The 25,564-nt window shown below is 33.6% G+C and overlaps 1 protein-coding gene across 1 annotated transcript in view; it reads left to right on the top strand.

The window, feature by feature from the left end:
• The window catches only part of LOC126889533 (cytochrome P450 6j1-like), a 109,753-nt gene that overhangs the window by 25,858 nt on the left and 58,331 nt on the right, over window positions 1-25,564 (top strand). The window lies entirely within an intron of this gene.

Below are 25,564 nucleotides of genomic sequence, written 5' to 3'. Positions count from 1 at the left end.
AATTATTGTGCATTTAATGGAAGAAGCATATAATTTGGACCACACATACTACACATACAAAGATTCAAATTTAGATATGAGGCCATCTCAGATTTAGTCTTTTACAAAAATGGCTGGTATTCAAAATTACTCTGCAGCCCATAGGTACATGTGAATATACGTTATGCATTTATTAAATGATAATTAACATAACTGAAAAGTTCAAAATATTTCCTAAAAAATATGTTTACACTATTTTCAATGGCGTTATTACCTTTTTGACAAATTTATATATACAGGGTGAAAGAATTAAAAGTAAACAATATATTATTACATAAAAAAACAGTAAAGACACAAATTCTGGTAAACCGATTCTTCCGGTTCAAGACCTCGATATTATTCATCAAAAAAAGAACCTATATACCAAATTTGGTTGAAATCTGACGTTTGGTTCAAAAGTTATCGTGCTATTAATCACATATGTATAGTCGCCATTTTGAATGCTCGCCTTTTTTGTAAAAGGAACAAAAACTGAGATCTCCTCGTATCTAAATTTGATCCTTTATATGTGTAGTAGATGTGGCTTAAATTATATGCTTCTACCATTAAATGCACAATAATTCTTATAATATTTGCACGAATCTGCCGCATATAGGTACATGTGAAGATATGTTTTGCATTTATTAAATGGTAACTAACATAACTAGAAAGTTAAAAATTGTTCCTAAAAATTATTTTTACCCTCTTTTCAATGGTGGTATGAAATTTTTGAAAAATTAATACATACAGTGTGAAATAATTGAAAAAAAAACTGCATATTTTATATAAAAACCAGGAAAAACACAACTTCTGGTAAACCGATTCTTCCGGTTCAAGACCTCGATCGTATACATCAAAAAAGAACCTATGTACCAAATTTGGTTGAAATATGAAGTCTCGTTCAAAAGTTATCGTGCTATTAGTCACAATGTATAGTCGTCATTTTGAATCCCCGCCATTTTTGTAAAAGGCAAAATCTGAGATGTCCTCATATCTAAATTTGAACCTTTATATGTGCAGTATAATATGTGTTCCAAGTTATATACTTCGATCATTAAATGCACAATTGTTTCACATATCTGCTGCACTATATATGTATCTTTTCTCGACCTAACTCCCTTAGCACGAATCAGATTCTGAAGACAATTTTTAACTAACTTGAAGTCAATTTGATTCTTCGATTTAATTTGAATCTTCTCTTACAAGAAACGCTTTCAGAATTCGCTGCAGCAGACATCAGGTAATCTATGAGTGTTTGTAAACATTTTTTTTGAGCCTAGTTATTCATAACACTTTTTATTAGTAACATGACATTTATTTATTAATAGTTCTCTCTTATTCTGATCTTATAATATAGAGAGATCTCTTATTCCAGGGGTGTCAAACTCAATTTTGCAGAGGGCCATATATTAAATTCAGAATGTGTCGGCGGGCCAGATTCAAATAAAAAAAATGTACTGAATTATTATAACATTTTATTTAATAGTATACTTATAATATACGGTTGTTAAAAATCATATCAAAGTTATAAAAGAGGGTAATTATTTTGAGCTCGAGGATCCAGATACCTGACTTCTCTTGTTTTTGACAAGCTCATTGATGTCAGGTATCATATTCGTTGTATTTATTTTAAGAATTGATTGGAGATGTTCATTTGTAAGTCTTGTGCGATGTTTGTTCTTATTTATTTTCATGACGGAAAACATCTGCTCACATAAATAGGTGCTACCAAACATGCACAGAATGCGTGCTGCATGCTTTTTTAATTCCGGGTAGTTATCCAAACTCTTGAAATATTGTGTATAAAATGTAAGTGCGTTAACCTCTTTAAATTTTTCTTTCAAAATACTGTCCGATTTAAGATCTATCAACTCCATTTGCAAATGAACTGGTACCTGTGAAGCTTCAAAATTGAATGGATTGTTGAAAATTGGGAATTCCATTTCATTCATTTTGTGGAAGTCTTCAAAACGATTGTTGAATTCCGTGATAAGATTTTGCAGAAGTTGAGAATATTGATCCAATTTTTTTTGATCCACTGTGCCAAATGATTTTAAATGAGGGAAATGATCCAAAGTTTGATTTTTTACCTGATTTTCCCACAGCCTCAACTTTGTTTCAAAGGCTTGAATACATGAGTACATTTGAGTGACAATCAGATTTTTACCCTGTAACTTTACATTCAGATCAGTCAAGTGTTTATTCATATCTACCAAAAAGGCACAATCAACCCACCAGTCATTGTCATAATCAATTGGGTTGCCTTTTTCTAACATGAAAGCTTGAATAGGGTCACGTAATGCAAAAAATCTTTCTAAAACTACTCCTCGACTGAGCCAACGAACTTCGGTGAAATAAGGGACATCAGAAAACTTTTCGTCCAAATCTTGTAAAAACTGCCTGAACTGTCGGTGATTTAGTCCTCTGCTCCTTATAAAATTTACTATTTTAATTATAGGTTGCATGACATGGTCCATTTTTAAATGTTTGGATGCCAATGATTCCTGGTGAATTATACAGTGAAATCCCACAAAATTTCCTGATGTTTTCTGTTTTAATTTAGTTACAACGCCCGAATGTTGGCCAACCATGGCAGGAGCGCCATCCGTAGTTGTGCTGCTAAGTATATTCCAATCGAGTCCATATTCTGCCATCCAATGCTCCAATGCAGAATAAATATCATTTGCTGTTGTAGTACCTGTCAATGGAACGCACTTTAATAGTTCTTCAGTTATTTCAAAGTTACTGTTAATACCTCGTATAAAAACAGCAAGTTGAGCTGTATCAACAGTATCAGTGCTCTCATCAACAGCCAGTGAAAAGTTTGTAAATTCCTTAATTTTCTCCTTCAGTTGAAGAACCAAATTTTGAGATAAATCATTTATTCTTGAAGCAACAGTGTTTCTTGACAGCGAAATATTTTGAATTATTGACTTTTGAAATGGAAATGAAACATCGGCAACTTTCAACATACAGTCTTTAATAAAATCACCATCAGTGAAAGGTTTTGATCTCTTCGCGATTTCTAATGCAATAATAAAACTTGATTTCAGGGCATCTTCGCTCTCAGTATTAGCTTTAGTAAACATCGATTGTTGACCTTGAAGTTTAGATTTTAAAGATGACAATCTGTCCATTCTTATTTTTTCAGTGTAACAATCGAATTTTGATTTATGATTCGTATCATAGTGTCTCTTCAAGTTAAACTCCTTACAAACAGCAACTGTTTGATTGCAAATCAAACACAGTGGTTTACCTTTCCATTCTATGAAAAAATATGCATTTTCCCATTTAGACTGAAAAACTCTACGTTCACTATCAACTTTACGTTTTTGTGACATTATGCCGAAATCGTAACAAATATGGAACTCGACACAATTATGGATATCGCACACGCACGACACAAACAAATGTACAATACCTTCTCAACCACTACTTCGCAACTGACTCACGTGACACGTGACACGTCGACGCACTTCTTTTATATCGATAAGGAAGGTTCTAGTCTAGACTCGAAGCGCGTGGAAGATTCTATTGTTCTCAACAAAAATAATAGGGTGTTTCCGCTAAGAGATGGTGTTACTGTCTATCTCTCTCGCTTGTCTAGGCACGCGCTGCCTTTGAAATGACTTATAAATGTAGTGTAGTGTACGCATTTTAAAACTTCCGTAGAGCAATCGAGTGAAGTCTAAAAGCTCTAAAAAACATGATTCTTCTTTCTGTGACACATTTCGATCGCGGGCCGTATCTTTGACATGACTGCTTATTCTGTCGTTCGGTATTCTGTCTCCAGAATCTTCTCATTTCTGATGTTCTCAGTATCCTCTTGGTTTCTGCTGTGTCACATCTTGTTTCTATCGCGTACGTCATGATCGGTCTTACACATGATTTGTATATGCGTACTTTCCCTTCCAGCCTCATATTTTTGTTTCTCAAGATGACATCCCTCAGACATCCTGACACTTAATTGGCTTTATTTACTTGCTTTCGGACGCTGTCTTTAACATCTCCATAACTACATATTTCGACTCCCAGATATTGGAATCTCGAGACTTGTTCAATTAGTTCGTTGTTAATTACTAATTTGCACCTTATGGGTTCCCTTGACACTACCAGGGATTTTGTCTTAGCTGTTGAAATTTTCATGTTGTAGTTCTTCGCCACTCTATTGAAAGTTTGTGCCATTCGCCGTAGGTTATCTCCGTTATTGGAGATTAAGATTGCTTCGTCAGCATAACAGAGGATTTTTATTTGTTTTTCTGCCATCTTATATCCTTCCTTTTCCAGTACCTTTAATGTTTTCTATGATTTTGTCCATTACTAAATTAAAAAGCAATGGGCTTTCCCCTTGTCTGATTCCTGAGTTAATTTCTACTTCCGATGTTAGTTTATACTCGGCTTTTATTCTGGTTTTGTTCTTCGTATTAATGTCTTTAATTATCCTTATCATCTTGTTGGGCTGATTTTTTTCCTTTAGCAATCTTAGCAATTTTACACAATCGAAGTTCTTAGTCAGATCTATAAATTACATAAATGCAGGTTTATTATATTATTGAAATAAATAATAAATAAATAAATTGATAACATTGAAAAGTATTTACACATTACTTAAAACACAAGTGTTTATCTAAACTGTAATGAATGCAAAGTGAATAAATGAATCATATTTTTTCGGGCGTAGAAACAAATCATTGCATATACTTTGAACGGTCAGATAACTTATCAGCTGATTGTATAAAAACATACATTAAAATCACAATAAAGGTGCACTAGAAATAAACAAACCAGAACACGTTGAATGTTACAAAGAGCGCTCTCAAATTATGATTTATAGTAGGGATGGGAAAAACCTACAGGTTTAAACCTAAAACCGGTTTTTTTACTTCGCAATAACCGGTTTTACCGGTTGTTTTTTTGGTCCCGGTTATAACCGGTTTTTTATTTTTAAAGTAAAAACCGGTTATTAGGTTTTCATGGTGATTAGGATTACGTTAGGTATTATTTTGGATCCCAATCATAATTATTATTCTCAAGTAATTATTCCAAACAAAACCATAATTCAAATTTTATTTTATTTTATAAATACAGAAGCAAACTGAAAGTGCAATCTCACATCATCCAGAAACAATTTATAAGTTTTATTATAATACTTCATTGAAAAGGTATTTGTAATCATAATATTTACATAAGAAGTGATCTGGTTGAAGACGCAAACATCATTTATTTTTCACACTTAACTCTTGACATTGAAAGTGGGTGAATTACTTTTTCTGATTACCAAAAATAATGCTCTGACTATAAATATCAAATTACTGATTACGAATACGAATCTCAAAGAATTTCCTACGTTTTCAAAACGATACACCCATACATTAAGTATTAAATGAGTTAAAATGTACCTATTCTACAAATATACAAACGTGTTAAAAGTAATACATGATACATTTTTTTATGGTAGTAAAAATAAACGATAAATTGCATTATCCAATTTATTTTTAAGTAAAATATTTGTTGATATTATTTTTTTTAAATCCCATTTCAAAGAGTCTGGGAAATTTTTTATAAGTTGAAATGGTTGGGGATTTTTTTGGGTTTGGGAGGAGAGGAAAATTGGTGGGTATTTTAGAGGATTATATTTTTAAATGGTACATTAAATTTGCATCATTAATTGAATACAATAATTGCATATTATATTCTACTCTCATAATATATTCAATGACGATAGAACCTGAATTATTTCAGCGCTCTCTGTTGAGCAGTAGTATAATAATAATTTTGGTTTACTGTTCTCTACATTTGACTACTGAAATTCACAAATCTTTGGGATTCACACAAATCAAATTTTATTTCGATCCAATGTATATATTAATCTTACGCTATATTATATTTAATAATAATCAATAAATATATAATAATAATCAAATAATAAATAAATATATTAATTAATAGAATAAAATGGTTTTATTAAAAATTGTGTTTTATTTATATTGATATTTATGTTCTTTCGATAGTACTAATTTTGATCATATTGATATCGAGTCGAATGGAGTATCACAAACTAAGGTGCATTGTAAATGTAACTTGGTAACCTATTGGATTAAAAAAAAACAAAAACCGGTTTTTCCAAAAACCGATTTTTTTGGCCGGTTATAACCGCCAGGTTAAACCGTAAGCAAAAAAAACCGGTATAACCGAAAACCGGTGTTTTGTCAAAAACCGCCATCCCTAATTTATAGTACGTTCTTTAACGGTAAAATATTGCAAAACCTCTAAATTTTAAAGAACCGCTTGGACTGACATTAAATTTTGCATACACATAGCTAACAGGTCAAAGAAAAAAAGTGATATTGTGCCGATGTGTGCTTTTGCCCGGGGGTGAGTTTCACCCCCTCTCGTGGGTGAAAAAATATATATCCAAAATAAGTCCGGAAACCGATAAACTGACTAATTCTAAGCAACTTTTGTTCTACAGAGTTTTTTCACCAAGTCAATACTTTTCGAGATATTTGCGAGTGAACTTGTTCATTTTTCAACAAAATAACCACGCTTTTAGACGGTTTTTCGCAAATTACTCAAAAAGTAAGTATTTGATCGAAAAACATATTTTCAAAAAAATATATCCTGTAAAAAAGTAAAAAAAAATGGTGTATACATTTTAGGTCTCTATACTTAGCAGAAGCAGAGTTATAGCTAAAGCTCGGATTATAGGCAAAATGCCTTTTTTTGCCTATTTTGCCTATTATAATTGTTTTTTGCACCTTTTGCCTTTTTTCGTAAATTCCGCCTATTTGTGTCTTTTTTAAATTTTCATGGTACTACCCATGATATTATTCTATTACTAAACCATTCTATAATAAAATTTTGGGTCAATAATAAAATATCAATGGTTTGTTTATATAACAGATTTGTGTGAAAAGATGACATCTAAATTAAGGCTATGGATCGCACCTTATTCGGAACTTTCTCTAGAAGGAGATATTTTTTAACTAATATTATTACTTGGCCTTTCCCTTTATAAAATTAGTTAATTTTCTGTACTTCTCTACATTTAAAAGATTTTCTAGTGTCAGTCACCTACAGTGTCCTACAGTGATACAAACTAACTGACATCCCTTAGTCCTTTGACTGGGAACAATACAATCTAACAATTGATTTCTATTTGTCTTTTCCTTACCTTGACCTTTGCCCTCAGCTCAAAACACCTAAGAGCAAAGACCTTTACAATAGTACAAGTGCATACACAGAGTTAATTAACCCTTTAGCTGCATTCACGAAAAGTTCCATCCGAACGTTGTCTTTCTCATAACTAATATATCTATCTTTAAATAGCCTTTCAAATGAGCTAGCACACAACCCCTATCCCTATTTAAAAATAAGGGGTGGGGAAGTGGAAGGGAGGGAGTTGACAAATGACAGATGTATGTACCGTAAAAATGTGTCCCCCTTAGATCAAAAATCGACCTGTTTCGGCATTTCCTTAAAATCTAATAAATACTGCCAAATATCGAGGAGGACTGTTTATTTGGCCCACACTGTATAGATATCTATCACATACCTAGTTTTGGTCATACGGTACCAGGGATTAGTTTAATTATAAAAATACTAGATCCATTGTAAAAGGTATATTTAAAAGACCCTAAATAATGGTTACATTACATCAGAGAACATTTTCGGATTAAAAAATCCATTATCAGTTATAGCTAATGAAAAATAGGTTCATATTCGTCAAATTCCAAATCAAATATTTTAACTTGAAATAACCAAAAAATGAAGCACTTTTTGGGGAAAACTCATTACAACTTTTTTAAAGTGTTTAAAAAAAGCTTTCTTTTGTTTTACAAAAAAAGTTTCTATCATTAAAAATAACTAAGTTACGCTCAAAATAAAGTTGGTCCCTTTTCTTTTGGTAAAAATATCTGGAAAATCACCCCCTAATTAGCATCTCAAATGAACGTAATCGTTACCACTTGACAAGTTTCTTTATTCCTGTATGTATTGCTTATATGATCTGTAAGTTTCATTGGTTTTAAGTCCTTATTTTTGAGATGGCTGTAGTTAAAATGGCTTGAAAGATTTACTAATCACAAGTATATTCAAATTTAGATACACCAAATATTAACCAATTTTTGTCTTACAGTAAAACAAAAAAAATATTCAGAAAAGCAAGTCGACTTTTTTATTTTTTCAAATTTTTGGTATCTCTAACAATGTTTAAGTTATTTTGAAAAAATGCATTTTCTCCAAAATTAAAAATGTTGAAAATTTTATCTCAAAACCCATTTTTTTTTAAAATGAGCACTTTTAACCGATGAAGCTTACAGATCATATAAACACAACATAAGTAAAGTAACTTGTGAAGTGATAATGATTAATATCATTTAAGTTGCTAATTAGGGGTTGATCTTCCCGATTTTTTTTGCCAAAACAAAAGGGTCCAACTTTATTTTGAGCGTAACTTGTTTATTTTTGATGCTAGAAATATTTTTTTTTGTAAAACAAAAGAAAACTTTTTTAAACACTTTAAAAAAGTTTTAATGAGTTTTCCCCAAAAAGTGCTTCATTTTTTAGTTATTTGAAGTTAAAATATTCGATTATTCATTTGACGAATATGAACCTATTTTTCATTAGCTATAACTCTGCTTCTGCTAAGTATAGAGACCTAATATATACACCATTTTTTTCACTTTTTTATAGTCTAGATTATTGCTAAAATTGATTTTTTCGACAAAATACTTACTTTTTAAGTTATTTGCGAAAAACCGTATAAAAAGGTGGTTATTTTATTGAAAAATGAACAAGTTCACTCGCAAATAACTCGAAAAGCATTGACTTGGTAAAAAAACTTTAAGGGACAAAAGTTGCTTAGAATTAGTCAGTTTATCGATTTCCCGACTTATTTCGGACATGTATTTTTTGCCCACGAGAGGGGGTGAAATTCACCCCCACGGCAAACGCACACATCTGAACAATACCACTTCTCTTCGTTAACATGTTAGCTATGCGTATGCCAAATTTCATGTTAATCCAAGCGGTTCTTTAAAATTTACAGCAAAAACCGTGAAAGAATGTACTATTAGTATGTATACACACTTTCCAAATCATGATTTATAGTCCAGGGCGCATCTGTTTTGAGATGGACGTTGAGAGGTGACTCAAGTTTTTTTGCAGAAATTGCTTGAAAATAACTCAAATAATAATATCTGAGTTATCCTCCCACCCAAAATGGTCCGGAACATTGTTTAAATAATCAAAATGTCAAAATATGAAGGAGAAATTCGATTTTTTTATTGGTTTTTGATTATAACTTTAAAACTATTCATTACCGAGAAAAGTTGTACTGACATAATAGTTGCGTAATTAAATTTACTACAATACAAAATTGGTTAAAAATTTTAAAAATAGTCACCCTTGTTGCAAAATAGCAATAATTGCGAAAAAACCATACAAAAACAAGTATTCGCATTTTACGTTTTTCAACCATTTGAGCTACACTTAGGACCTTCATATTTTACACAGAAAAACTTGATGATATAGTAAAATAACACTGTAAATTTAGTTAAGATCGGTTTAATAGATTTTGCAAAATAAATTTTGCAATCCAGCTTTCCCCAAAAAAATAATTTTTTTTTAAATGTTGCAGGACTGAAAATAAAGTAGATAGCAAGTTGAATTTTTTTTTTGCTTATAGAAGTGTACTGCACCTTTCATTTGCAATTTGCAAAATTAAAATCGATTAATTACCACGGCGTCAGGAAATTTTTTAAATAAATATTAATTTTTGGTGCAACGCGTAGGACAGCGGTGTTCGATTCACACAAGTTGATTTCCACCAAAATTTTTTCCAATGTTTATCTAATATATTATTTTCTTACTCTATATTTTGTTGTATTTTAATATTTTAATTCCACAAAAATCAAACTAATTTTATTATTGTTTGTGAAATATTGTTTAAACAATTGCATATGTTTAAAAATAATAAACTTCCATTCTCTAAGTTAAAATATATGAACAAAGAAAGTTTTTGCTAAAAAAAGTGTTATTTCAAAAGATAGAGTATGTGTTTTTATTTTGCAATAAACAAATTTGTTTATTTATATCGAAATGTAATAAAAATTAAAATGTATCAATCATTATTAAAGGTCATTGGAATGTCCAATCAGAGCAAACTATCTGCTGTCCTGCGCGTAGCACCAATAATTAATGTTTATTTTAAAACATTTCTGATGCCGTGGTAGTTAATCGATTTTAATTTTGCAAATTGCAAATGAAAGTTACAGTAAACTTCTATAGGCAAACAAACTTTCAACTTGCTATCTGCTTCATTTTCAGTCCTGTAACATTTTGAAAAAATGAATTTTTTTTGCGAAAGCTGGATTTCAAAATTTATTTTGCAAAATCTATTAAACCGATCTTAATGAAATTTACAGTATTGTTTTACTGTATCATAAAGTATTTCTGGGTGAAATATGAACGTCCTAAGTGTAGCACAAATGGTTTAAAAACGTAAAATGCGAATAATTGTTTTTGTATGGTCTTTTCGCAATTATTGCTATTTTGCAACAAGGGTGACTATTTTTTAAATTTTTAGCCAATTCTATATTGTTGGAAATTTAATTACGCAACTTTTATGTCAGTGCAACTTTTCTCGGAAATGAATAATTTTCAAGTTATAATCAAAAAACGAAGAAAAAAATCGAAATTTTCCTTCATTTTTTGACATTTTAATTCTTTAAACAATGTTCCGGACTTTTTTGAGAGGGAGGATAACTCAAATATTATTATTTTAGTTATTTTCAAGCAATTTCTGCAAAAAAATTTGAGTCACCTCTCAACGTCCATATGTACTAATATTTTTACAGATGCGCCCTGGTCTATTACAAAGTTTATACATTGTAAATCATGATTCGGGAGTGCTCCTCGTAACAGTCGACGTATCTTGGTTTGCTTATATCTAGTTCCTCTTTATTATGATTTTAAGTTAGTAGTCTAATATTTATTAATATAAAATGAATATGTTTCTATAATCCCGTTTCTTAGGTACATAGGTACAAAGAGGCTACTTCGTCATTTATACTTTTATTATACAATCTATAATTCAATATCTTTATGATCTATTCTTGATCTATTCAATGGTTACTTAACAACAAACATTAAGAGGAAACAGTTGAGAAAAACGAGGAAGACCCAAAAAGAAATGGAAAGAAGGGGTAACCAAAGCAATGAGTACAAGGGATCTTAGAGATAGCCAATGGGATGATAGAGAGACGTGGAAGTTAGGCATCGGACAACGTCAAAAGACGTTCTAAAATTCAATATCTACTCACTTCCATAATTCTGCTAAAGTATATTCCACGAATGATGTCAAAATCAGTATAGTAAGGACCAAATTTTGTTATTTGGGGTATTTTTGGGGCCACTGAACACGAATACGCCATCAGAACCGACCGCCGGATCGCCTGGTGTCCAAGGTCACTGCAAGGGACGTCATCTTCTGGAGATTCGAGGGTTTTTGGCACTAAATTGATGTAAACGGATAACTCATGGCATTTGGGGTCGCTAGACACGAATATGCCAGCAGAATTCACCTCCGGAGTACCTGGTGCCCAGGGTCGCTACTAGGGCAAGTCACCTTCTGGGGTTTCGAGGGTATTTGGCATTTAATTGATGCAAATGGATTACTGGAGGGTTTTTGAGGTCGCTAAACCCGAATATGCCATCAGAACCGACCTCCTGTGCACCTTCAAGTGCTCAAGGTCACTGCAAGGGGCGTCATATTCTGAAGTTTTGAGGGATTTCGGCATTAAATTGATGAAAATGGATTACTAGGTGGTATATGAGGTCGATAGACATGAACATGCCATCAAAACAGACCATCATAGTACCTGGTCCCCGTGGTAACTGCAAGGGGCGTCATCCTCTGGGCGAGGTTTTTCGGTACTATATTGATGCAAACATATTACTTATAGATTTTTGGGGATGCTGAACACGAATACCCCATAAGAACAAACACCGGAGCACATGGTGCCTAATGCACGCCATCTTCTGAAGTTTCGAAAGTTTTCGGTACCCAATTGATGCAGACAGATTACTTATGGGTTTTTGGGGTTGCTGAGCAAGAATATGCCATCAAAACAGACACCGGACCAGCTGGTGCCTAGGGCACGTCATCTTCTGGAGTTTCGAAAGTTTTTGGTAGTAAATTGTTGCAAACAGATTACTCATGGCTTTTTGGAGTTGCTTAATATGAATACGCCGTTAGAACAGACACTGAAGCATCTGGTGTCTAAGGTACGTTATCTTCTGAAGTTCCGAGAGTTTTCGGTACCAAATTGATGCAAACAAATTACTTTTGGGTTTTTGGGATTGTTGAATTGATTTATTATATAGTTATTTATATTATATCTTTGCTGTTTATTGGTTTGATTGTTGGTAAACATACGTAGTGTAGGATTTTTTTACTTATATTTGAAGTGTACCTAAGTGCAACAGGGTTTCTCCTGTTCATAAAAAATAAATACATACACTAATTGGAAAAAATAAAGAGAAATTTTTTAAGAGCAACCGTATTGACTATTATATTTCTTTTTATTTGTATCAGCCCTTGCATACCAGATAACTCAGAAGCCTTCATCTACGTCATAATCGTACTCAACAAACTCCGAGTATACGGTGTGTACAAATTTAGTGTCGAAAAGCCTGGAAATTCTAAAACATAACGTGCCCATCACGCTGGGCATTAGGAACTTTGAGGGCCGGTTTTAATTTCTATTAAAAACCCATGAGCAATTCGTTTGCATCAATTTAGCACCGAAATTTCTCGAAACTCCACATGATGATATACCTTAGGCACCAGGTGCTCCGGTGTTTGTACTGATGGCGTATTCGCCTTCAGCAACCCCAAAAACCCATGAGTAATCCGTTTGAATCTATTTAATGTCGAGAACCCTCGAAACTCCAGATGATAACGTGCCATAGGGCCAGGGGCTCCGGTGTCCCTTGTGATGGGCAGTTGTGTTTAGCAACCCCAAAAACTCGTGAGTAATCCGTTTGCATCAACTTAGTACAGAAAACTCTCGAAACTCCAGAACATGACGTGCCCTAGGCACTAGTGATGTTGAAAAAGTATCTATTCGTTACAAAGTACTCGTTACTTACGAATACCGAATGTAACGATTACTATACAGAGAAGCAAATCGTTACTTTGATTACTTTGATTACTCTGATTACTTCGTTACTTCTTACCAATCATATCAGAGCGAGTAACAACTATTGTATCTACAACCAGTACACTTGATTACTTTCTACCAATCGTATCCCAGCGAGTAGGGATGGCGGTTTTTGACAAAACACCGGTTTTCGGTTATACCGGTTTTTGCTTACGGTTTAACCTGGCGGTTATATCCGGCCAAAAAAACCGGTTTTCGGAAAAACCAGTTTTCGGTTTTTTTAATCCAATAGGTTACAAAGTTACAATATTACAAATTTACAATACACTTTAGTTTGCGATACTCCATTCGACTCGATATCAATATGATCAAAATTAGTACTATCGAAAGAACATGTATTACTATTAACACGTTTGTATATTTGTGGAATAGGTACATTTTAACTCATTTAATACTTCCTGTATGAGTGTATCGTTTTGAAAACGTAGCGAAATTCTTGGAGATTCGTATTCGTAATCAGTAATTCGATATTCATAGTCAGAGCGAGCATAATTTTTGGTAATCAGAAAAAGTAATTCACCCACTTTCAATGTCAAGGGTTAAGTGTAAAAAATAGATGATGTTTGCGTCTAATTCAACCAGATCACTTCTTATGTAAATATTATGATTACAAATACCTTTTCAAGGAAATATTATAATAAAACTTAATAATTGTTTCTGGCTGATGTGAGACTGCACTTTCAGTTTGCTTCTGTATTTTATAAAATAAAATAAAATTTGAATTATGGTTTTGTTTGGAATAATTACTTGAGAATAATAATTATGATTGGGATCCGAATAATACCTAGCCTAATTCTAATCACCGTAAAACCTAATAACCGGTTTTTACTTTAAGAAGAAAAAACCGGTTATAACCGGGATAAAAAAACAACCGGTAAAACCGGTTATTGCGAAGTAAAAAAACCGGTTTTAGGTTTAAATCGGTAGGTTTTTCCCATTCCTACCAGCGAGTAACAGACGGGACCGGCATTTTATGGGTGTTATCGAATATCGTTATCCGTATGAAGCATTTTAAGGGTGTTATTACAAAATACCTACATATTAAGAAACACGATTCTCGATATGATTACCGGTACTCAAATACAAAAGTAACAAAAGTAATCAAATCCCTTTTATCTCTTAAACAGATCGGTGAAGATCGTTATTATATCGGAATACCTATACAAAATACTTACTGAGAAATACTTTTCTCGATATGATTACCGGTACTCAAATACAAAAGTAATCATAGTAATCAAAGTAACGCACACTGTAAATGATTACTTTATACAAAAGTAACGATTTGTAACGAATACTCCAAAGGAACTATAATCAACACCACTACTAGGCACCAGGCGCCCTGGTGTCTGTTCTGACGGCGCATTCGTGCTCAACAACAACAAAAGCACCGGGTGATCCGGTGGGTCAGTTCTGATAGCCTAATTGTGTTCAGTGACCCCAAAAACCCCCCAAATAATAAATTTTGGTCCTTAGTATACTGATTTTGACTTAGTTTTTTTATTTATGCAATTTTTGAATGAATTTTATGCACTTTTATGCATTTTAAAGTGCATCATCCTGAACATAATGCAAAAAACTGCAAGTCTCTAGGTAGGTGCTGTATTTAAAAATCGATTTATTCGGGTGTTTTTAGTGCTAAATGCCCTAGTCTATAGTGTGGATCCACCACTTAATTACAATGTAAGGTACCTAATATTTATGTTTTAATTTTCTCAAACTCTTTAAGTAGGTATGTATCACACCAATAAGCGTTTTAACATAATTTCGTCGACAGAGGGTAGCGTTAATAAGCGCATTTTCTAAATTTATTTGTTATTAAATTTACACTTAATCAGCATTTTTTATATTAGAGCTTGTGCTCTTATCTTATGGTAGGATATTTTTAAATTTGTTTATATTCTGTCTAGTCGTTACTATTGTGATAATGGAGGTCATAAATGTTACCTAAATATGTACTGAGTGACATTAGAAGTGTTACATCCAGAAGAAATCATTTCTAGAATTTAATTTTTTGGCAACATGGTACATTTTCAATGAAACGATTACATTGGCAAGACTTTTTATTGATATGTAATAAAAAATAATAATGTGTTTGGCGACCCCCTAGCTGAGTACACTCCTGTACACGTCCAAGCATTGAAAAAATGAGATGATCGACGTCTGCTTGTGGCATCTCCTTCCAAGCAACTTGAATACCATGGATTAACTGTGTCAAAGTCTGTGGAGGATGGTGCAAAGTGAACAGTCTCCTCCCCATCATATCCCACACAGGTTCTATAGGATTTAAACCCATTGAAAGGAGTAGCCACGGCAAAAAATTAACGCCAGCTTCTTGGAGAAAGTCCATAGTTCGACGAGCAATATGTGAACGCGTGTTGCTTTCCTGAAAAAGGTCGTTTCGACGGCCGTCTAGATAAGGCAGTAAAGTGGTTCGTAAGATGTTATCAACATAACGCGTATCTGTCATACTGCCTCGAATAAACAAAAGTGGTGATCGGCTAGCATAGGCAATAACACCCCTATCCATTACTCCAACTGTCCTGTGTAGATGCCTCTCAACAGCAAACCCGATATGTCGTTGCTCTCCACGGCGGCGTTTGATCATCTTACAACCATCATGCATACCTAAACAAAATCGCGATTTATCGCTGAATGCTGCACTATGCCACCCAATGCTGCCGTTCTCTGCACCAATTCAAACGTTGATAGCAGTGGTAGCAGTCAAAGGAAGTACTCGTCGTGGGCGGAATGAAACCAGTCTAAAGGCTCGAATGCTGCGATATAGGGTACCTATAGTAACAAATCTACCTTCTACTCCAAACCATTGGTCAGCGATTTGACGCGTAGTAGCAAAACGGTCTCGCAGAGCCAGGAGTCTAAAGCGTCTATCTTGGCGTCCTGTGGTACGCCTCGGTTGACCAGTTGGTCTTCTTCGTGATCCTCTACCTTCGTTTATCCACACACGACACAGTCGCATAACTGTCATTGCCTGTACAATTAACACGACGGCCAATTTCGCGATACGACAAACCCATATCTCTATAGGCAATAATTCTACCCCTGTCGAAATCGCTAAAATGTTGGTAATTTTGGTGTCTTTAAACTCGAGGAATATTCTTGCATTGAATACAATTGGACTGAGGAATAATAACTAAAAAAATTTCTGTACTGTCCGGTTTCCAGAAATTGGTCTTTTCACAAAAAAATTTAAAGATAAAAAAAAAACTGAAGAATCTCAGATGCAGAATCCACCAATTTAATAAATTAAAATGGTAGATAGTATTTTAAAACTGAGATTCTTCGTGTTTGAAAGTTCTTACTGGTACATCCTTAATCTGCGACTTTTTCAATTAATAAGACAGCAGACGACGAATATAGAAAACGAAAGGGAAACGATCACATTTCGCTTTCATTCGTCTAGGAAAAACGGACAGCAGAGGAACTTTCAGTACTCAAATCCGAGTAAAGGAAATAAAAATAATAAATGATGGTTTTGCTTGTTTTCGATTCAGAGGGTTGCACACCAGCTAGACAGGCACTGTTTCTACCCTTTCAGGCGTCATCAGCAGCTTTCGAAAGTGTGCCCACCTCTGAATCGAAAAATAGTTCCTCTTTCGAAAGCTACTGATGACGCCTGAAAGGGTAGAAACAGTGCCTGTCTAGCTGGTGTGCAACCCTCTGAATCGAAAACAAGCAAAACCATCATTTATTACTTTATTTCCTTTACTCGGATTTGAGTACTGAAAGTTCCTCTGCTGTCCGTTTTTCCTAGACGAATGAAAGCGAAATGTGATCGTTTCCCTTTCGTTTTCTATATTCGTCGTCTGCTGTCTTATTAATTGAAAAAGTCGCAGATTAAGGATGTACCAGTAAGAACTTTCAAACACGAAGAATCTCAGTTTTAAAATACTATCTACCATTTTAATTTATTAAATTGGTGGATTCTGCATCTGAGATTCTTCAGTTTTTTAGTAGATGTCGCTGTATCGCGTCTGATGGGAAATTTGAATAATTTTTCAGATTCCCTTTAAAATGATGGTTGAGCTATTTTTCGATTCAGAGGTGGGCACACTTTCGAAAGCTACTGATGACGCCTGAAAGGGTAGAAACAGTGCCTGTCTAGCTGGTGTGCAACCCTCTGAATCGAAAACAAGCAAAACCATCATTTATTATTTTTATTTCCTTTACTCGGATTTGAGTACTGAAAGTTCCTCTGCTGTCCGTTTTTCCTAGACGAATGAAAGCGAAATGTGATCGTTTCCCTTTCATTTTCTATATTCGTCGTCTGCTGTCTTATTAATTGAAAAAGTCGCAGATTAAGGATGTACCAGTAAGAACTTTCAAACACGAAGAATCTCAGTTTTAAAATACTATCTACCATTTTAATTTATTAAATTCGTGGATTCTGCATCTGAGATTCTTCAGTTTTTTAGTAGATGTCGCTGTATCGCGTCTGATGGGAAATTTGAATAATTTTTCAGATTCCCTTTAAAATGATGGTTGAGCTATTTTTCGATTCAGAGGTGGGCACACTTTCGAAAGCTACTGATGACGCCTGAAAGGGTAGAAACAGTGCCTGTCTAGCTGGTGTGCAACCCTCTGAATCGAAAACAAGCAAAACCATCATTTATTATTTTTATTTCCTTTACTCGGATTTGAGTACTGAAAGTTCCTCTGCTGTCCGTTTTTCCTAGACGAATGAAAGCGAAATGTGATCGTTTCCCTTTCGTTTTCTATATTCGTCGTCTGCTGTCTTATTAATTGAAAAAGTCGCAGATTAAGGATGTACCAGTAAGAACTTTCAAACACGAAGAATCTCAGTTTTAAAATACTATCTACCATTTTAATTTATTAAATTCGTGGATTCTGCATCTGAGATTCTTCAGTTTTTTAGTAGATGTCGCTGTATCGCGTCTGATGGGAAATTTGAATTATTTTTCAGATTCCCTTTAAAATGATGTTTTTCGATTCAGAGGTGGGCACACTTTCGAAAGCTACTGATGACGCCTGAAAGGGTAGAAACAGTGCCTGTCTAGCTGGTGTGCAACCCTCTGAATCGAAAACAAGCAAAACCATCATTTATTATTTTTATTTCCTTTACTCGGATTTGAGTACTGAAAGTTCCTCTGCTGTCCGTTTTTTGCTAGACGAATGAAAGCGAAATGTGATCGTTTCCCTTTCGTTTTCTTTATTCGTCGTCTGCTGTCTTATTAATTGAAAAAGTCGCAGATTAAGGATGTACCAGTAAGAACTTTCAAACACGAAGAATCTCAGTTTTAAAATACTATCTACCATTTTAATTTATTAAATTGGTGGATTCTGCATCTGAGATTCTTCAGTTTTTTAGTAGATGTCGCTGTATCGCGTCTGATGGGAAATTTGAATTATTTTTCAGATTCCCTTTAAAATGATGGTGGAGCTATTTTTCGATTCAGAGGTGGGCACACTTTCGAAAGCTACTGATGACGCCTGAAAGGGTAGAAACAGTGCCTGTCTAGCTGGTGTGCAACCCTCTGAATCGAAAACAAGCAAAACCATCATTTATTATTTTTATTTCCTTTACTCGGATTTGAGTACTGAAAGTTCCTCTGCTGTCCGTTTTTCCTAGACGAATGAAAGCGAAATGTGATCGTTTCCCTTTCGTTTTCTATATTCGTCGTCTGCTGTCTTATTAATTGAAAAAGTCGCAGATTAAGGATGTACCAGTAAGAACTTTCAAACACGAAGAATCTCAGTTTTAAAATACTATCTATCATTTTAATTTATTAAATTGGTGGATTCTGCATCTGAGATTCTTCAGTTTTTTAGTAGATGTCGCTGTATCGCGTCTGATGGGAAATTTGAATTATTTTTCAGATTCCCTTTAAAATGATGGTGGAGCTATTTTTCGATTCAGAGGTGGGCACACTTTCGAAAGCTACTGATGACGCCTGAAAGGGTAGAAACAGTACCTGTCTAGCTGGTGTGCAACCCTCTGAATCGAAAACAAGCAAAACCATCATTTATTATTTTTAAAGATAAAACTTTATTTTTACAAAAAGTATAAAAAATAAAACATTGATATTGTTATCATGGCAGGCTTTAAGGATAGTCATTCTATTGCCAAAAAATTAAGTTCAAGAAATGATTCCTTCTGGGTGTAACCCTTCTAATGTCACTGAGTAAAAGTAATTTATTTTCATAATATACATGCATATTCTTTATGTTTGGTCGTTTCATTAATTTTTTTCATCTTTTTCGAAGTAAGTCGTTATGTTTTATATTAAAGATATTATAAATTTATTTTTTATTGAATAATTAAAACAATGGATATTTCATCAACTTCGCGTCTGCGCTTTTCATATTCAGATAGTGATGAACAAGAACTTATGGTAAGAACAGAACAAGTGGATCGAGGTGTAGGTGTAGGTCGCGGTGGATGCTACTAGTTAAGTCGCGGTCGATGTCGACAGCGCATAGCAAGGAGGTCACCTGCGCTGTCAGTCGAGCTAGAACCATTATCAAGTGAAGTAGTTTTATGAAATTTGAATGACAAAAAGACTGTGCTTGTGCGATGTTGTGTCAGTCAAGTGATGATAGTGATGAAATGCCAGCTGTAAATAATCGGATCCTCCTTCATATTTCAAAAATTTACTGAATTTAATTACTTTACAAATTCAAAAATAAACTGAATACAAAAAAGGGATTATCTAAAAAGTATCAACTCAGATAGCGCAGATAATGACAACTTGGGCTTCGAACGGACCAATCACAGGGAAGCATCCTTGTAGGCCGCGCAGTAGACATCCATCTACAACAAACTCATTTTATTTTTAAAAGCATCGATGTAAACCTCCTGGATGGCATCGCGCTAAACCTCCAGCGCGACTTACCTGTAGGCGAATTCTATAATTTTCGTTATTATCGCGAGAGCTAAGCTAAACGATAGCGAAGTTGATTTATGTTCATATTCTATAAGGTTAATTTTCGCTTTCGCTTCGTTATCATAGCGGCATACGATAATATACGAGTTTAAACGACGTATGAATAAATAATTACGGCAACATTGCAAATATACGTGCAGGGAGTAAAAAAAAAGAAGAAATAAAGAAAGAAGAAGAGTAACTAGCAGTTACATGACGTATTTATATAACCTTTCCTTGAATAACTATATTTTTATTATATTTTAATAAAAATGTTGCCAGTGCAATTTGTTCTATATTATGGAAAACTCGCGAAGAAACCATCTACGGTTAACGCGAGAGGAAAGCGGGTTCCTTCGAGATAGATGTGACCCATTTGGTGTAACAGATATAAGGTTTATTGATATTTTTCGCTTAAGCAAAGAACTAGTTCGATTCCTTTTTGATGAGCTACAGGAACTTACGGAAGATATGGTGTAAGAGCATCACGAATTCATTATCAACAAAAAACACAGAATCCTTGTGGAATCAACAACAACGAACAACCCGCTTAGCGCTTGCGCTTGTGTACTACGTGAAAATGTTCGACCAATCACTATCGAAAGCGAAACGAAACGCAAGCCAAAAGTTATCGCTTTCGCTTTGTAATCGGCTTCGTGATCTGCTTCTCCGGTTCTTCCCGAATTAGCTTACAGAATAGCAAACCGTCGGATAACGAACGTAATTGTTTCGCGTTGATCTTATAGAATCGGTCCACTGCTCTGTTCTCTTCTAGTCACTAAAATGTGTTTGTTTTACATGGATTTCGACATCGACCGCGACCTCCACCTCTACCTCTACCGTGACCTACTTGTTCTGTTCTTATCCTTAAGTGAAAATATTTAACGCATCATACATAACACCTTTATTTGATGTAACGGATGATCCTGGAGAATGTGGTTATATTTTGAAGTTATTTGATGAAGACAAAAAATAATTATTACCTATATATATTGTGTATCTGTTGAAAGTACCTTCTTTCTTTCTACCCTTCCTTTTACCCTTCCTTTTACCCTTTAAGTTATCGGATTTGGGTTTAATTTAGCTACATATTCACTCATATCTTCCAGTCTTTTCTGTCTTTTGCTATTAGTTTCATTCCTGTTGATTTTTTGTTTAATCTTTCCCGAATCTACTATTTGGTGTATCCAGTTCTTCCTCTACTGGGTGTAATTCTCATCAGATATCCAGATCAGTTTAATTGTCTCCTTATTATGGGTTCCTGCTTGATTATCCCTCTCAATTGTCATTTCTTATTCTATCCCATTTGGTTTTTCCGACTATAGCTCGTAGAATTCTCATCTCCGTTGCTTTTATAATACTATTATGCTTTTTCTACAAAGTCCAATTTTCACTCTACGGTATCGTAGGTATTCTCCTTTTCATGACCATTTTTCAGTGCGTCACAAATTGTAGAAAAAAAGGTAAGTCCGTGTTAATACACATTTATGACATGTACTCTAACATGACATTTTAGTTAAATCTGACAGCTGTCACATTTTATTTTCAATTTGTAATAAAAACAAATCAATTGTGTCTATTGCATTTATAAAATGGTATTTTCTTTGATTTCTCTTCTTCTTCTTCTTCGTCTAGCCATTCACGTCCACATCTGAACATAAGCCTCTTCAAGTTTTCCTTTCCATTTGTTTTTTGTTGTACGCTACTTGTAGCCAATTTTTCCCGGCAGTTCGTTTCAGATCATCTGTCCATCTCATAGGAGGTCTTTGATTTGTATAGTCTTATAAATTGTACAGATTATATTGATAATATTATTATTTTATTTAACAAATCTTTTTTGATTATGGCGCCATCTATCGACAACTAGAATAACTAGAAGAAATGTTATAAATGTCTGTAATCACCGACGTGCCTTTTTCTGTCACATACAACTTAATGCGTTAGAGAGAAATCGAAAAACTGTTACGCACTGAAAAATGGTCATGAAAAGGACTATATCACAATCGTATTATATATTTTCATTGTTCTTTTTTGTGACAATTTTTTCTTCAGAACTGGCGTTGCTGCGTAATGTAGTTTGTTCGATTTTTTGTTCTGTTTGTTATTTCGTTCTATTTTTCCATTATTGGTCATTATACTTCCAAGATGCGGTAACTATTTACAGATGAGTAGTTTTGCATTTTATATTTATGCAGGGCTGCTTTATCCATTAGGCAATATAGGCAGTTGCCTAGGGCGACACATTATGAGAGGGTCGCAAGAATACTGTACAAAAAATATTTGTATAATATAAACATTAAAATCTAATAACATTTAAGTACATAGTACATCCATCAATCGAATATAAGTGGGCATTCATTTCTAGAAAATAAATTGCATTTTCTTAAAACTATTCATTCAAAAAGGACAGAAGTCGTAAGATTAGGGATTATTGGAATTACTGTTCTATAATTGTTTTTAACTGAATCCTTTTGGGTTATTCGTGGTTGAAAATTTGCGATTTTCATTGAAAAATGTCGCCGTTTCGGACGGTTTTTTGCGAATACCTTAAAAATTATGCATCTAACGAAAAAAACTATATAAAACATTTTTGTAGCTTATAAAAAATCAAAGAGATTCGTTCCTTCATAAGTCTTCTAGTTATAAGTTATAACATAAACAGAGATATGGTAGGTGAAAATAATTTTTTTTGTGCATGCTCAAATGGGTGTGTTCAACTTAATAACAGAGAAATGGTCGATTTTAAGGGTATAATGCTATCAATATCTTTTGTAAGTACTGCCTGAAAAGACCTTTAAAACGACCGCACTGTTAAATTTCGATTACATTCAAACTAAGCGAGATATGTTGCAACAAAAAAGGATGACTAATTTATTTTAAGATAAAATGCGAAGTATGTATGTATATTTTAACTCCTCATCCACCAGATATAAATGCATCGTTTTGCTTCTACAATACCTTTTACTATAGTGTTATTTCTATGTTCAACAAGTTGGACGGGTTTAAAATTTATGGTTTTTGAAAAAAATAAGATCAAATTATAGAGAGCATTTTTAATTTTTTTTTAAATCTTCCTTTTTCTCCATGTAATTCGAAAACGATAATGAGATACAGTAATGAAAAAAAAATTAAAATTGTTGTCCAAAAGAAAACCAACATTTTGTAAGGTATTTTTTACGTATCTCTTATCACTTTCGAATTACATGGAGAAAAGGAAGATTTTTAAGAAAATTTAAAAATACGCTCTATAATTTGATCTTATTCTTTTCAAAAACCATTCATTTTAAACCCGTCCAACTTTTTGAATATAGGAATAATACTATAGTAGAAGGTATTCTGGAGAAAAACGATTCATTTAAATTCTGGTGGATGAGGGGTTAAATATACTTCTCATTTTTCCTTAAAATACATTAGTCATAAGTTTTTTTGCACCATATCTCGCTTAGTTTGAATGTAACCGACATCACATTTAACGGTTCTCGTTTTAAAGGTCTTCTCAATCACACAAAATGTATTCGTAGCATTATATCCCTAAAATCGACAATTTCTCTGTTATTTTAAGTTGAATACACTGATTTGAGCCTGCACCAAAAAAAATCTTTTTTCAGCTACCGTCTCTTTTTTACTAAAACTAGAAGATTTATGAAAAAATGAATCTCTCTGATTTTTCATAAACTACAAAAATGTTGTATATAGTTTTTTTCGTTAGGTGCACAATTTTTATGGTATTCCCAAAAAAACAGTCTCCGAAAAGTGTCATTTTTCAATGAAAATGGAAACTTTTTAACCACGAACAACTCAAAAAGTATTGAGTTTCAAAAAAATTTATAAAATTTATTGCTTAGAATTAGGTTCTCGGGCCACTTCCGGTGTTAGTTTGATAAAAAATTCCACCCATGGGAACGGGTGGGAACCACCCCTAAGTTCAAAGCGGCATAGGATATAGCGTAGTTTTTTTCTTGAGCTATTCTCTACTTAGAGTGAAAATATGAAGTAAATTGATGCAGTAGGATGGAATTCGGAGCAGAATACCCTCACTGACTGCACTAATAGATACTTACATCATTCATACATGAATGCATTCACTTAAAGGTTCATTTGGACACCACAATAAAATCACCAATCACCAATAATTGACATATCTAAATATTTAAAGAAGAGTGGATTGAAAAATATTTTCCCTAATTTTGATATTGCTTTGCACATTTATTTGTGCCTCCCAGTTGCCAACCAACGTGTCCGCTGAAAGGTCATTTTCGAAAATGTCAAGAATTTAAAATAGTCATGAAAATAATTTCCGATCAAGTATGACGCAAGAACGTCTTAACAATTTGTCGATTTTGTCCATAGAAAGTGACGTAAGTTATGACAACATTATAGATGATTTTTCCAAAGAAAAATCAGGAAAGAAATCTGATGTGATCGAACTGGAATAACAATTTTTATGTATTCTGATTTAAATAAAAAAATCTGCTTGCAATTTTTTTTCGCAAAAATGGTACATGCTTGAAGGGCGGCTACTAGGGCGTCAATTGGCCTAAACGCGGCCCTGTATTTATGTATATCATTCTCTTCCTTTTTGCCGATGAGCATTACTATACTTTTCTTAAAATACAATAAGGCTTCTATTTTTATTGGCTGCAATCTTTGATATCCTGTTATTCTCCGAATTTGGTTGGTTCTTTCTTCAGTATTTCTAATTCATTCATTCATGACTATTAGGAATCGTAGCGGGCTAAGACTCTATTCTTGTTTGTTACCTTCTTTCCAATTTAATTCTTTAGATGCTGCTTGTTCTTCTCCCAGTTCTTTTTCTAACTCTTGTCTTAGCCTCTACTCTACTATTTTCGTGTCTATATTTTAAAACATACTGATGAGATGATAAACAGATATATTGCCGTATAATTTTCGCAGTTGACTTGTTCTCCCTATTTGTATATTGGCACTATAAGGTGACTTTAGCAGTCTTTTGAGATTTGTTGCTTTTCCATTCCTCTTTCTATATTTTCCATAGCCCGTCTTTGTCCCTCTTCTTTCATGTATTTTACCATTTCTGGGTCTGTGTTATCATCCACTCCAGCTTTAGTTATCATCCACTCAGTTTTTATGTTTGATACTTCTTGTATCTGATAATTCTTCTCTACTTATTTACTCTAATTCTTTGTTATCTTTGTCTTGATATGATTCGTTTCTATCGTCTATTGTTTCATTTTTCTTATTTTTGTTGTATTCTTTCCATACTTTAGCTAAATGTTCTGCACTTTTCTACTTTTCTGGATTTGGATTGTTTGTTACATCCCTTACTGCTGTTTTTTCTTTATATTTTCCTTCATTTATATGTCTGTTGACCAAAAGCTTCTATTTTTGGTTACATAGTTTTCCTGTAATTCTTCTCTTAACCCTTCCAATGTCTTTGCC

The sequence above is a fragment of the Diabrotica virgifera genome, chromosome 8, assembly GCF_917563875.1.
Source record: "Diabrotica virgifera virgifera chromosome 8, PGI_DIABVI_V3a".
In the NCBI taxonomy this organism is placed as follows: Eukaryota; Metazoa; Arthropoda; class Insecta; order Coleoptera; family Chrysomelidae; genus Diabrotica; species Diabrotica virgifera.
The sequence above is the reverse complement of the archived record's forward strand: the minus strand, read 5'-3'. Positions and strand labels throughout refer to the sequence as shown.